Here is a 10,170-nt window from a genome sequence, read left to right on the forward strand (position 1 = left end):
TTTCCTATCATGGGTCCTTTGGAATTGACTTGCATCATTGTATTGATCAAAGTACCTAAGTATTTCAAAGTTGTTCATTCATAAAATGTTTTCTGTTACTGTATTCAAAGTTCTCCTAGTTCTGATCACTGAACTTTACAGCAGTTCACATTAAGTGTTTTCAGGTTTTTCTGAAACCAACCTGTTTATCATTTCTTACAGCACAATAGCATTCCATCACCATCCTATAGGACAACTCCTTCAGTCACTCCCCAACTGATGTGTAAGCATCCCCTCAATTTGCAATTCTTTGCCACCACAAAAAGAGCTGCTATGAACAGCTTTGTACATATGGATCCTTTACCTTTTTCTTGGAGCTCTTTGAGATACAAATCTAGTGGTAGGGTTGCTAGGAGTCTAAGGATATGCAGTTTTTTTAGGCTTTTGGAATAGTTTCAAATGGTTGGATCAGTTCACAACTCTACCATAATTCTTCTTTCCAATTCTGCTACTGGAGTTGGTCGGCTAGGGGGTTCATATGGTCAGAGCTTGTTGTAAGAGCTACTTTAGCAGCAATGTGCAGGACGGAGGCGAGTGACAGGGAAAGTGACAACCTTCATTGGTAGAAGGTATTTGCTCACCTGGAAGTTCTCTGGGCTAATGAAATCACAGGATCTGGTCTTCTTCTACACCTACATGTTGAACCTTAACTCCTGGAAGTAGTTATCAAGAAAGAAAAATTTCAAGTATCCATGGATAAATGATCCAGAGAATGGGTGATTCACAATAGCATTGGCTTTTATAATCAAAATTGATTGTTGAAAAGACAAAAGAAATCTTATTTTCCCACTGATGAAAATTCTTATTATAGTATGTTTGGTTTTCAAAAATTGTGGTCATAGGGTTCCAAGAAGTCTCTCCATGGGGTACCATAGTGCTTAATCATCAAAGGAGACCCTGGGGAAGTAGGTGGGGGTGGGTGGCAATCTATTTTAAGAAAAAGGTCACGGGGGGGGGGGGGGGGGGGGGGGGGCGGCTAGGTGGTGTAGTGGATAAAGCACCGGCCCTGGAGTCAGGAGTACCTGGGTTCAAATCCGGTCTCAGACACTTAATAATTACCTAGCTGTGTGGCCTTGGGCAAGCCACTTAACCCCATTTGCCTTGCAAAAAAAAAAAAAGAAAAGAAAAAAAAAGAAAAAGGTCACTGGACTTAGGACAAGTTCATCATCACAGCTTTGCTGAGGGCCTGGGAGCTAGAAATCTCTATTGTTGAACTCAGAGAGAGGAACAGGGTGGGAAGTATAGAAGATAATAGAACTTTAAGAAAGGAAATAAACTTTGCCTTGTTTTGTTTTTCCTGGAGATGAGAAATGGTGCATCTGATGGAGAAATGCCACAGGGATGATAATAGTTGGTCACTTTTACATGGCCCCAGGACTTCTGGGGAGTCTATCTTCAGGTACTAGACTAGCAAAGTGTCAAGTATATGACCATCAGCATCAGACCATGCCTTTGTTTCTCAGTCTTTACTAAACATAAGTCTCACCTGATTTAAGGGAAGAAGGGATTTTTGTTCACTCTGACACCTTGGCAGTCAGCTTTGGTAATGCCAGCAGCATGGATGAATGCAGTCTTCCAAATATGGAGGGAGTGCTAGACCAGTCAACAAGGTGAACACTAAGGAGAAGGAGAGATGGTGGCCAATCTATGGATCTGGTTTTAAAGGGGCTTTGCCACCTCCTACCCATGTGACACCAGGCAAATCACTTAATCTTTGGGGGCCTTATACTCCTCATTTATAAAATAAGGGGATTGAGTTTAGAGAGAGCATCTTGATCACTTTTATCTCCCTGGTTTGGTCAGAAAGTGGGATTTTCAGTAGGTGAGATCTTCTGTATTCTTCCATCAAGGAGCTCCCTGGGTCCCACCCACCCAGAAGAGATATTGCTATCAATAATTCCATTAATTTCAGTAATGGCCCCTCTATATCAGCAGATGGAACTCCCTCCCTGGAGAAATTTACTTATCTATTAATATATCAATGAATTACAGACCAAAACCAGACCTACATCTGTCCCCCAAAAAATATACAAAATGGCCACCTTTTAAATAAGATTGTCTTATTGGCACTCTATTTCCAATTTATTTCAAACTGAAAAGAAAGGTTTTATCTTAGGTTGCCTCTTTGCACAGTGTGAGAGGTGATGTTCTCGATTACCATCAAAAAGTAAGGAGTTAAAAATGTAATATGAATGTAGAGAAAGAACTAGGGAGTTGGGGAAGAAATGCTAAACTGTCTACCTTCCTAGTTCCGCCTGGAATTTGACTTCTCTTTACAGCCCTGCACACTTTCAAAATGTAAGATATACCCAGCTCTGGTCCATGTGTGGACCTACATATAGGTCCAAAAATGCATTTAGTAGACAAATGTAGTGACTTGGGATCATCAGAGCAAAAAATTAGTCTCCATTAAGGAGATGTATTTTATAGCAATGACATGTAAGATTTGTTTTTGAGTAGAAACCCTTTTTGTATAAAATGAAATCATTGATTCAATAGATTGATTCTTAATGCCACACTTCTCTTCAAGCATTTGCTTCTTTATTTCTCTGTCTATATTAAAGAAATTCTCTGAGGCTGTCAGATAAAGGAGCTGCCACCTTACAATGAAAGGGGCTTTGTTAGTGGGTGATGTGATTTTTCATTAATGCTTGAAAAAAATGAAGAATGTTTTTTTTCCTCACAAAAAAGGTGAAGGTAAAGGGTATACATAGAGTTATATGCTGGTATCCAAGAATAAAAACTGAGCAAACTAAATAACTTTTTAGGTCTGACAAATTAAATGTTACATCCGCCCAGACATGGAAACAAATAGTTGAAAAGAGTGCTATTTACAACACCACCACCACAATATGAGTGGTTTTGCAATTCCTAGGCTTGAGGAAGAAAGAGAAGGGATATATTAATTGTACATTATGAATGACTTGATATTTCTTGGGTGTTATGCTTAAGATGAAGTTTTGAAAGGCTTTCCTGGAGGGGTTACTTTACAGTCAGGTCGAGTTGTTTTCAAGTTATTTTTTTTCAGATCTTTTTATAAAGAATAGGAAGGAAAACATTGTAGGATTCTTCCCCCCCCCCACCCCAGAAAGGATTACAAGAATTTAGTTCATATTAAATTGCTCTTGATACCTAAAATGGCAAGCTCTGGACTTGGACCAGATGAACACAGGTTATCATTCTGACTATTTACCTGTCTCATTTATCTACCTATTCTGCTAGGCCTAGCTCATGTCAGTGTTCTCTCATGCATAACAGTATGAAGATTAATGGAAATGATCCTCATTTGTGTAGTCACACATGAGATGGGTAGTGAATAGGTTTTCAAACTTCTTTGATTGTGCAACCGTATCAGTAAAAAGATTTAGGGGCACGCATCCCAGAGAAGTTCTATGAAAGGCATGACCATAATGGAAAGCTAGAGAGAATATATAGCAGGAAAAGTAGTGGAAAGAGAAGGAAAAAGAGAGAAAGACAGAGACAAATAGACAAAGCAACAGAGATAGAGCTAGAGACACTCAGATTGAGATGACAAAAACATATTAAGAGGGAGAGGCTGGGTGGCGCAGTGGGTAAAGCACCGGTCCTGGAGTTGGGAGTACCTGGGTTCAAATCCAGTCTCAGACAGTTGGTGATTGCCTAGCTGTGTGGCCTTGGGCAGGCCACTTGGCCCCATTTGCCTTGCAAAAACCTAAAAAAAAAACCCAAAAAGCCCCATTAAGAATAGGAAAGAAAAATAATTATAATAATAGCTAAACTTTATATAATGTGTACCATATACTTTATAGAATGTGTACCAAATACTATGCTAAGTATTTTATTTTTAGTATCTCATTTTATCCTTACTTCAACCCAATAAGTTATATAACATTATAATTATCATTATTATGATTATCATTATTGTTCTATCCATTTTACAGATGAGTTAACTGAGGCTTAAGTGACTTGTCCATAGTCACAAAGTTAGCAAGCATCTCATGTTGAATTTGAATTCAATTCTTTCTGACTCTAGGTCGAATTCACTGCAACATCTAAAATTATGGTAATCCATGGTTTATATCCATATAAATGGATATATTCATATCCATTTAAATTATGGTTCACCATAATTTTAGGTGATATAGAGAATTTTTTTATTCATATAAAAGCACCAACAAATGTATTGGTGTGTTGTTTTTTTTAAAAGATAGACTTGAATAGAGAGATTTTCATCTGAGATCAGCTGAGGGCAACATCAATGAACAAAATGATTTAAGGGCATTCTTAGTCAAAGGAACATTCATCTTTGAAAGTGAATCTAGGGGTTTACATAGGGAATATGTAGAATTAACGATTGAGTATTTGAAATCTGTTTAGTATTTTTTTCTTTCTTACACTAAAAATTTTTTTCTGTAATGTTTGACCAAGTTGGATCTGAGTAAATTGAGAGGTACTATGCAGAAATTTCCTTGGTGGACAAAAGAAATAAAAAGAATTAAAAAAAAAAAGATTTAGGGGTATGCATCCCAGATATGGTTCCTGCTCACCTGTACTCACTGTAGCCTGAGATGATCTGGAGGGCAGGGGGTGGGAGTTCACATCCACATCTCTCACTTCCTTCTGTGATTAGGTGAGACCAGAGAACATCAAGTTATTATCAGCTCTAAATCTCTGATCTAAAGTTACAAAAAAGGTTGCCCAACCATATGTGGGCAGAGGAGTTTCACACTAGACCTTAAACTGATGAAATCAAAGGTGGGGAGGTGAGGGAAGAGAAAGGAATCAGCATTTACATTACTGCCTACTATATATAAAAGACCTTGATAAATAATTTACAAATATTATTTCATTTGATCCTCACAATACCCCTGGGAGGTAGAAGTTGTTATTATCCCCATTTTACAACTGAGGAAACTGAGGCAGATGGATGTTAAGCAACTTGCCCAGGGTCATACAGCTTAGAAAGGATTTGTAGGCTGGATCTGAATCAGATCTTCCTAATTCCAGGCCCAGAGCTCTATCCATTCTACCCCTTAGCTGCCTCTGGACGTTTTTTTTTTAAATGGTGTCATCCACTATGATTATATATATTAAAAGGAGGATTATCAGAAAATCTATGTAGTTGGAGGAAATAACATTATCCTAAAGGTTTATTTCAGAAATTTATGTTACTTTTTATTAACCTGAGTTCTTAAAGGCAATTAGCCCTATTTATGTCCTTGAAATTGGCTGTCTCCAAAGCTATAAATTTAAAATCTAAACAATTCTTCTAGTCATGTTGAATAATCTCATATTCCAAGCACTCATATAATAAATCAAGAGAAAAATAGTAGTAAAATCCCAACCAATTCCATCACCCTTCCTTTCAGGTGAGAGAAAGTAATGAAAAATGTATCTCCTTCTTTATAGATTCACCTCCTATCTCTGCCAGCACCTTGTTCCTGGAGGATGGGTGCCATTGACATGAGAGTTTCATGATTTTATATGGAGAAAACAGTTGACAAAGAGAATACAATCATTTTTTTGAGTCCCCATGGGCACTCCAAATTACTTTCTACTGTATTGAAAATGGCTAATTAATATAATGGATTGTAATCTATTTTTAAAACACATATGGCTCAACTCTACCCTTCTAAGTAGAGGGGAATCAAGTTGCCCAGAGAATGTGAAAGCCTAAAGGTTCTTTGGGTAAATTAAACCAGGTCTCAATTTTCCAAGGCCCCAGGGATTTGACCCTTCTTTTGTACTGATTGCAGAAGGAGAAGCAAAACTGTGCTTGCATCAGTGACTAGTCCAAAGAAAAGAACAAGAGGTGCATCCAGTGCAGGAGAGGTGTCCTTTGAAAGGAGCTGATGCCTAAAAGTAACTTGGAAGAGAGGAGAAATAAGGATCTGAATGGAAGCTAGACCCTCTCTCTAACTTAACCTGAGGTAAGTGAACTCAGATTTTTAGATATGCTGATAACTCTAATTCAATATACATGGTTTCCCCTAGGTGTTTCATTTTATGCATTTAAAACAGAGTTCAGAGGCTTCACCAGACTGCCAAGAGGGGATAGAGCACCTGCCCTGGAGTCAGGAGGACCTGAGTTCAAATCTGACCTTAGACACTTAATAATTACCTAGCTGTGTGACCTTGGGCAAAACACTTAACTTTATTGCCTTGCAAAAAAAAAATCTATTAAAAAAAGTAGTGGAACAACAGTGATATTCCCTTAAAATCAGAAGAGATTAGGAAATTCAGTTGCTATCACCTGACTCTAAAGCAAACTCTTTCCACATCTGCTTAATTTGTATAATCAATGAAAACAGGAAGCAGCCACCTGGTCTAGCCTGACTTTTTTCCTTCCTTCCTTTTTTAACCATCTTCCTTTTCTTTCCTTGCTTCCCTCTCTTCCTTTTCTTTCTTTACCTTCTTTCTTTTCCTGTTCCTCTTTCTTTCCCTTTCCTTTCCTCTGTCCTTCCATTTTTTCTTCCATTTCTTTCCTTCCTTTCCTTTCTTTTCCATTCTTAGCCTGCTTCCCTTTCTTTCCCTTCTTCTTTCCTCTGTCCTTCTCTGCCATCCCTTTCCTTCCTTCCTTCCCCTTCCTGCTTTCCCCACTCCCATTTTGATCCCTTTTTTCCTTCCTTCATCTGTTCTCTCCCTCCCTTTATCCCATCTTCTTTTCCTTTCTTTCACTTCCCTTTTCCCCTTCTTTTCCTTCTTCCTTCCCTTCTTTTCTTTACTTCCTTTCCTGATCTCCTTTTTCTTCCTTCTTTCCTTCCTTTCTTTCTCTGACCTTCTCTTCTTCTCTATCCCTTCCTTTCCTTCTCCTTCCTTCCAAAACTGAATATCCATAACATGAAAGGTACTCTGTAAACCACAAAATCAATCAGTTTTCTTTCTCTAAAGTGGGATGGTGGGAAGTGTGATAGATTTGGAAGTCAGGACAACCTTGAGTTGTAATCACTGTTCTATTGTTTATTACATGTGTGGCCTTGGGCAAGTTATCTAACTTGTCATCCAAGACTCAGTTTCTCCTTTTGTAAAATTTGTAAAAAATTTGTAAAATTTATAAAAAAGATAACCCCAGAGAAAAATACCAAAAGCCAAGAGACACGGAGCATCTCTTTCAAGGAACAGCACCATAGGAACACAGATTTAGGGCTAGAAATGACTTTAGAGGTAGGCCCTAAATCATGAAGCCTATAGCCTTTTTGTATCAAAAAGCCCACTAGTGATAAGTTTCCCCGCCGAACAAAGTCATCCCTTTGGAAAAAACTAAGCCTTCCAGTGTTTTTCCTTGTAAAATGTTGTCTTGCTTTATTGTATACCACTGCTTGTGATTTTTTGGTGATATTTATGTAATTCCATTTAAAAAGAAATAAATTGTATTCTGGCTACACAAACACACACACATACACACACTTTTGGTACTGAAAAGGAGAGCATCACGGATAACTGCAGTTCATTGGCATTACAGCCATGCCCACTCCAGGGGCAGCTTATTAAATTACAGGGGTCTGAGATGTTACACTCTTGAGAAAATCTCTCGCTCTTTGCCTTAGCGGCTTCCAAGCTCATTGCAATGGGACTGTGCCATCTAGAGGCCCTGTGCCAAAGAAATGACTTCTTGCTGTGACAATACTGGGCAAGATAAGCCAAATTTTGACATCATCCCTTGAACCCATTTTCTTTTCTTTTCTTTCTTTTTTTCTTTTTTTTTGGTTAGAGATTTGAGAGCTAGAAGAGAAACTGGAAGAGCACCTAGTCTATTGTCATCTTTTCACAGATGAGAATATAACTAAGTTTACACAGGTTGAGACTAGTAAATGTGACCCCAAATGCTGCATTCTTCCTACCAAAACACCTTCCCTTAGTGAAGAGAGCGCTAGAATGGAAGGCTCCATTCAAATCTGGTCCAGAACCCTCACCAGTTCTATGAGTCACTTCACGCCTGCCTCAGTTACCTCATCCACAAAAATGCACTAGAAAAGAAAATGGCAAACCACTCCAGCATCTTTGCCAAGAAAATCCCACCTAGGATTAAATAATAAATGCCTTTTGCCTTCCTTCTTTGTAAAACACAATCATTGTAAATGAATGATAGATTGTCAAACATAAATAACATTATGTTAAGAATGGTGACATTTATTAATGAGCTACCCATAGGGGAATTTTTTTAAAAGAAATTTAAAAAGTTTAAAGATATTTGCTTCTCTGAGACATATTAATGTCTTTTTATAATAATCAGCAGCTAGACACATTTTTAGTGTATTCAGTAGCTATCATTCAGCCCTGACTTTTGTCAATGATTGTAACTATATATCAAATAAAATTAAAATGTAATATAGTACAGTACATTGGTTATAAAATGAAATAATATTTATAAAGTATGTATCACATCATAGTTGGGTTAAAAGCTTGATCTCTCCTATTCCCACATGGCAGGTTCTCAAGACATGCTTGCTGGTTAAATAGAATCAAGAGTTGATCCTGCCTTCTGTAATGAACAGAAATGGAAGATCAGCTCTTAATTTTAATTTATTATTATCAAATCTCATCTTTCAATGAAGTTCAGATAATATAGTCCTGAGTGAAGTCCCTAGTGTGCTATTATTCTTTTACTGACTACTGTGGAGGTTAATAAAATAATTGTATTTTTTAAAAATGAATTAAATAATTAAGATATGAATTCATTTTATATAGACTCCATGAAGGCATCCTTGGGTATAACTCTAGGAAGAGTTACAGAAGAAATGATATTACCTCATCCTACTCCTCATATATGATTTCTCCGGTTAAGTCTCTGGAAATTTCCCCCCTTACCCTCTCCCTCCCACCTCACATAATTTGTGCATTATAAGCAGTTGCTAAGCAACAGCTAATAAAATCTTATTTTCTAATTTTTATGAATCAGTGTTATTATGTTATTATGTACAGATGATTGTGGGTGGCAGTTTGACCTATGATAATTCTGATAAATAATTGAGTTTAAGATATTCTGAGAACTGCAATTGTAGGATATAAATTTAAAGCTTGTTGATCCATGAAACTATTGCTGTTTAATCATTTTTTTCACTCTTCGTCGGACCCTACTTGGGTTTTCTTGCAAAGGTACTGATATTGGGTTAAGTGACTTGCCCAGAATCACACAGCTAGTAAGTGTCTGAGGTCAAAACTAGGGATGAAGGGTCATCCTGTCTCCAAGCCAGGCAGTCTTAGCTGCCCCCCATGAAAGCTAGTGAGTTTTTAGTGTATTATTCTATCAAGTCATAGTTTTCTAATTCAGAAGGTGCTAAATTTTTACAGCCTATAGGAAGATATGACACAATTTCTACCATTTTCTTTTGTTTGTTTGTTTATTTTTCCAAGGCAATGGGGTTAAGTGACTTGCCCAAGGCCACATAGCTAGATAATTATTAAGTGTCTGAGGTAGCATTTGAACTCAGGTACTCCTGACTCCAGGGCCAGTGCTCTATCCACTGCGCCACCTAGCTGCCCCCTAATTCCTACCATTTTCTGACCAATCTTTATTTATCACTGTCTGACCTCCCTATGAATAACCCTTCTGTAATTTCTCATGGCAATGACCTGATATTGAATTGCCATTATAAATAGCTCAATCTCAGGGTGGCTAGATTGCACAGTGGATAGAGCACTGGCCCTGGAGTCAAATCCGGCCTCAGACACTTAATAATTACCTAGCTGTGTGGCCTTGGGCAAGCCACTTAACCCCATTACCTTACAAAACCCAAATAAATAAATAAATAGCTCAATCTCCATAGACAAATCTACTTGATATTTATTTGTTTAATGTTTCTTTTTCAACATATAGTTGCCCAAGTTCACGTATATGACATTTATGGGAGGTTAATTGGACTGAACCTTGGCCATGTCATAAGCTCCATCTACAGAGAACAGTTTCAGCTATATTCCACAAACCCAATAACATATCCAGTCTCACTCTTTGCTGAGTTCAGTGAAAGGACAGATGCTTATTCAAAAGTATTTCTGTAGGTTTCTGACCTATTTATCATGGGCTCAGAGAAGGTCTATCAATCTTCTTGGCAAGGAAACATTAATCTTTTTATAGTTGCTTTAGGGCAATGGAACCCTGTGTTTCATTAATATTGTATGGGTTTTGTTATGAGACTTTCCAAATCTGTCATA

Source organism: Macrotis lagotis, chromosome 7 (genome assembly GCF_037893015.1).
Source record: "Macrotis lagotis isolate mMagLag1 chromosome 7, bilby.v1.9.chrom.fasta, whole genome shotgun sequence".
Taxonomy (NCBI): Eukaryota; Metazoa; Chordata; class Mammalia; order Peramelemorphia; family Peramelidae; genus Macrotis; species Macrotis lagotis.